Source organism: Ruditapes philippinarum, unplaced genomic scaffold (genome assembly GCF_026571515.1).
Source record: "Ruditapes philippinarum isolate M1 unplaced genomic scaffold, ASM2657151v2 ctg8513_1_1_1_1, whole genome shotgun sequence".
Lineage (NCBI taxonomy): Eukaryota > Metazoa > Mollusca > Bivalvia > Venerida > Veneridae > Ruditapes > Ruditapes philippinarum.
Window position 1 is genome coordinate 26,502 of NW_026862567.1, and position 6,039 is coordinate 32,540.

The window sequence follows — 6,039 nt, forward strand, 5'->3', positions numbered from 1 at the left end:
AAAAACACATGAAAAAAATATATAAATATTACAGACAAATCACACGAAAATGGCGCACAGCAGCCGTGTCTCTGGATTTCCGGCCCAGTATGCTAAAGACTACACCACAGCGGCTGTTGCGTTTTCTAGTTAATTTTTAACCTTATTGTGACGTCATATAATCGACTGGAAATGTGAGACCGACTTTATCTCGCCCTAGTACTTAAAAGTCGGCACAGCATATGTTTAGCCTTAAATTTAAAAACAAAAATTAATGAAAATAGACATTAAATTATGAAGATGTCTTGGCAAGTTAAAGTTTAAACCACTGAAGCTTTTATACGTGTTTATTTACCAGACGTATTATGGCATTCCGTAGTCCGTCCGTCTGTCTGTCTGTCCTTCAGTTTGTCCGTAGACAATTGGTTTCCCTGGCATAACATTTGAAGGATTTCAGTGATTTTGTTTACACTAGGTATGTTAATATATAATTATAAAACACAGGTCAAGATCAATTTCTGATAAATAGAGTTAAAAGGTTTTTAGTAAAATTATTGGTTTCAGCAGAATAATGTTTGAAGGATTTCAACGATAACGTTTCTATTAAGCATGCAAGTATGTTATATCAAAAACAAAAGTTCATTGTTCCAAGTTCATTTCAATTAACTTACTATTATAATAGTTATGCCTCTTTTTCAGCAAACTTTCTGTGAATTTACCAGTTTTCTAAGAAAAACTGTGAAAGGATTTCACTGAACGTGTTTAAATCATGCATGCAAGTATAGTTTTCTACAATCAAGTTATACACCTGGCGTATATTGCACCGCCTCAGCTGAGCTCTTCTTGTTATTGTTTTCTGAGATCTAATTATTAACGCAAAATTGTGTTGAATTTATATGTTTCAGTACAAAACAATATAGAATCTTAAAGTGCCAGTTATCATCCTTTACTTATTATTTGACATGCTTATGCTTTCTCTGCAATAAATAGTTTTTTTTTTGTTTGTTTCTTTTTTTACAATTTTTGATAGATTGTTTTTATAAAATCTTATTTCTGGTATTTGATTTATTAATAAAAGGTAACATGTGTGTATTTTATCTATGAAATAAAATTGCTAGTTTTTTATATCTGGTCTTATCTTCAAACATGCCCTGTAGATAACCTGTTTTGAAGGTGTTCCATGTAATCAGAACACCGTGGGATAATAGCATTTTGTTTTAAGATTTAAAGCGAAAAGACAGGATAATTTCATCTGTTAAAACTGGAACGTCGACACTTATTATTGTAACAAGTATGCTTAAATGAAAGGAATAAAGAATGAAACAAAATAACCAACCAAACTCACTTATAATCAAATAGATTTCGAACAGCCTTATCGGTACAATTATAAACATCCATCTAATAAAGTTAAGTTTTCCGATTTAATCTGTCAATGAAAGATCAAGTAAGCGTCGTTGTAAAAAAGGGCAGATAAAGAAGGCATCCGAGTTTATGTTAACTATTAATAGATCACTTATTGAATTTCGTAACTGATTTATTACACGCAAGTTGAATGAAAACTTTTGAATCATTATTATGTGATCAGTCGAATATGTAAGTTGAAAAGGCCACTGTATACAATCAAATTCATTCTTAGTGCACACAATATATTTTGTACGGTGTAACGTCAGTATGCGAACGAACATCAAAGTTTTAGACAAATGTTTACATAGCTTTGTAGTAAGATAGATATGATCGAGTAACTTTCAAGAACTTTTTGAAACACTTCCCACACTATCGACTACTTGAAATATTTAACTGAATTACATATTTTCTAGGATTTATCTAAAGGCCTCAACAGACGATAGGATTTTGAAGTACAACACCAATTAAAACTAAGATGTACCGGCAAATCTTAATGTGTGAAGGATATTATTTCTTGATTTCAGAAACCTTATGTCTAGATGTAAGGGATAGGACATGTTCTATTTTGAAAATCTTGTCGTACAGATTTTTACAAACCTCCCACAATGACAAGTAACAGATAACCAAATTATCTCCTGATAATGGGTTTAATGAATGAAATTCCAGAACAATTAGGGCTAAAAGGTAAACATAGTAGTAAGATGGGGTAAAAATGATGTTGAAAAACTCTTCAGGAGACCCAAAGTTGTGTTATGTTCGAATCCCAAATTATTCCAAAAATGATTATGTCACGGTATTGAATTGCTCTCTAATTAGGGGAGGGGAGGTAGTTTGTAGGCGGCCAGATAGCTTTGTCAGTAGAGCCGCAGTACGGTATTCCGAGGGTCCCAGGTTTGAGTCTCGGTCAGGCTTCACAATAAAAATTATATATATATATATATTTTAAATGGAGGTGTTTCAATCATTACTCATGGCGAAAAAAGTATTTAGTGAGTAAAGTATGTAAAGGATCAATGTAAAGGGATCCATTTTAGGGGAAACCTCAGATGATCCTTACAGTGTAGATTTACCGTCTGAATGCAAGTGTTGTATAGCTTTGAAAATTGTACATCTTATCTTATTGCTGTACAACTAAATCCTACCGTCTGTTGAGGCCTTAAGTCATCATATAACATTTCATCATGCAACTGCTATGGTAACTACCGGATAAAACACTTGCCTGATAATTATTTTTGATATCAGGTTAGTAACTGATATTAAAAATTAGCCCCGCCCATTTCAAAGGACATTTTCAATAGCTTATAGGCCTATTCTCATTTTTATCAACCTTCGAATTCTATAATTTTTTAGCTCATACCCTGACAAGTCTGAATCAAGATGTGATATTTATTTTTTTTATTTCGTTTTCAATTACGAACAAATTAGACAGCGAATAGTTAAGCTCCAACTTAATGAAGTGACGTCATAATTTATTTCGCAAATGACACCATCGATGTCGACGTCATATTATAAACATAATAAACAGGTTGGAGAACTTGTGAATATTTCCTTTGTTTGCCTGATTGTTATTGAAATAAGTGAGCAAATAGTTTTGTTAAAAAATAAGACGCATGTTAGCGTATTTTGTATTTGATTGCCGATTTGACTTTGGTTGAAACTGAAATAATGGTGAACTTTTGAATTTGACATGTCAAGGGAAAAAGTTATAGAACTGTCGCGATTGATTATAAAGGGATTGACAATACAAACAATCGACTTACCTTCCACGTCTGGATCGTAGCCAAGCTAGGAATTGCCTAATTTTTCAAGTTATATATTACACTAATATGGCACCCAACTGTTAAGCCTAACTCTTTAGTTCCAGTCGCTTCGGAAGCTTCCGTTTACTTTCGTCAACTCCCGTAACCAGTACCATACGTACTACACTCCTCCCGTCCTATTCTTTAGGAGGGGTCTGTGGCTCCAGGAAGTTAACCAAGCACTGACGCCTCTCTAGTCCAAGGGCAGACTAGAGCTTCCCGGTTCATACCGATACTGGTACTTGACCATGATGCCAGAGGGCTGGACAACATGGCCTACTTGACTGAACCGTACCGATTTCAGCCAAGCCTCAAACCCAGACACTCAATGGCTGTCAGACACTTTAGGAAAGCTAAGGAGTTGGGACTCCTCTGCTGACAAGCTGAACATGGCTTTCAGATTGTCTTCCTGGTGTCTTTCCAGCATGGATATCAATGACAGTAGACAGCGCCACTGCAACAAAACTGTCACAGCATTACCTTTACCTCTGGGGTGAGATCTTGGGCAAGGGTACCCTAAGAACCTCACAGAACTCCTTCGCTGCTTTCCTGTGATTACTGGTGGCAAGGTTCCTGAGAAACCGGAACAACAGCACACTCCAGGTAAGTTACCAGGTCAAACAAAGTGCTATTAGACCCCAATAACCAACTGATCACCAGCTTCAAAGCACCAATCCTTCTGTTCGTAATGCTTTCACCTGTCAAACACATTTGGAATATGCCAGGGAGGTGGGCCTCTATGGCATGTCTCTGGGTAAGATCCTCAAAACATCCCGGCACTGGGCACCGAGATCCTTGCTGGCCACAGGGAATATCCTCTAAATCTGTGCCAGCAACGGAACATCTACATATCAGGAATGGCCCTGATATCAGATGTTCGGTCTCTAACGCAACCTATACTTACCTTCTCTTCCCCTCCACTGAAGATTTGGCCTTCAGAGAGGGACTGTTGACCATGCTCACCGACCTTATTGGCAAGGACCCGGCTGGCCATCTGCATCTGATTGGTTTTTCATGAAATCAATCCCGTAGATGACAGAAACCCTGGTACCCCTGCTGGCCACCTAAACCGGAATCCGAAGACTCCACTGGTTTGGTTACCAACGGTACCACCTCATCTACATCTGTGAAGAACTTGACCCAATTGGTATGGGCCTTTTTACAATCTTCACATCCACCACAAGGCAAACTGATTCCAGCCGCGCACCAGCAATTACCACTCGCATGTCCCACTTTGCAGTGGTAATTTTTGACATTGCGTCAGCATTGGAATGCTCGCGACTCACACGATGTCCTCAACACCATGTTTAAACTGGGACAGCTCTTCCAGCCCATCTCCCTAGTTGCCCTTGTGGCTCTCTGAAATTCATCAACCACCTCAGACTCGAATGGTCAGTCCTGACCACAAATGGTCTTCTAGCAAGTAGTGTCGGAACTGTTTGGTGAACCGAACTACTGCTAGCAGCTCTTTCCTGTCTGCAATAACCCTGTTGCTCCTTGGTAAGAGCACAGCTACCAAATGCAACAACTTTCTCTTGGCCCTCTTGCAACCTGCAAGAGCTCTGCTCCAATCGAACATTGGAAGCAGAACCGTTTTCCAAGATTTAAACTCGTACTGTTGATTTGGCAACGCTAAACCCGGAGGTTTTGCGTCAACAAAGCACTTCAAAGTCCTGAATGACTCTGCTTTGTTTTTCGCCCCAGACAAAGTTGGCTTTGCCTGTGATCGGCCGCGTACAATGGGCTACCCTAGAGAAGTCCTTAACAAAACATCTATGATAGTTTACCCCCCCCCCATAAACCTCTCTACCTGCTTTGGCACTGTTTTGGAACAGGCCAATCCTTCACCACTGCTATGTCAATGCTCTGTCCATACCAATGGTGCTGTCTTTGCCGACTTTAAACGGCCTAAAACTCTACTTCTTGTTTGAAGAAGATACATACCTTCGCTTAAGCTTTAGCTTATGGCCTCCGAAATTTCTCGAAAGAGCCTCAACGCAAGTTTGAGTGATGGTCCTCCAAAATTGCGTCCAAGCACGATGATATCATCGAGAAATGCCAGGACTGTCTTCCATGTCAAACCTCTCAGGACTAAGTCCATTGCTCTGGCAAATGTGGCTGGGGCACCACACAAACCAAAAGCCTTCTCTGATGTTCAACTGGAAGAATGCGGAGTTGGCATCCAATTTTGAAAACCAAACACTGCCAGCAAATGTGTCCTGCAATCATCGACTAAAGGCAAAGGATACACGTCTTTGACTGTAACCTTATTCAACGTCTATAGTCTATGAATAACCCCACAGAGCCGTCATGTTTCCCTAATAAAAAACTGGAGCAGATGCCCATTTGGGATGTGGCATCTTGTTACACCCCCAGCCTTCAGCAATTCCCTGAGGCTGGGCCTCTTCTCCCCTGCAAAACATGTTGGCTTTCGCCTTATACCTTGCTTCACAAGCTTTGTCCTCCTTGGTATCTATATCACGTTCCTTATCAGTGAATGACACCAAGGTCAAGTTCACCCTTGAGAAGACATCTTGGAACTCAATCAGCAATTGCGCTAATTGAATCCGCTGACCTTCATCAAGGCCTGCCAAAAAGGTGTCATAGACCTCCTGCAGGTGTGGTGGTAATTGGACCAACCTCACCTGATGTTTCAAACACTTTTGCTGGGCAAGATGTTTCAACATCACACTCATTCCTGACAACTTCACTGAAGGCATATCGCCCTCCTATCTCTGTTCCCCTCCTGACAAGGCGGTAGTCTATCTGATGGATTAACAAGACACAACACAGGGGTGTTAGTGCCTTCATGTAACACTGGGGAGCCAGATTTTTTTTCTGGTTCACTGGTTCCACG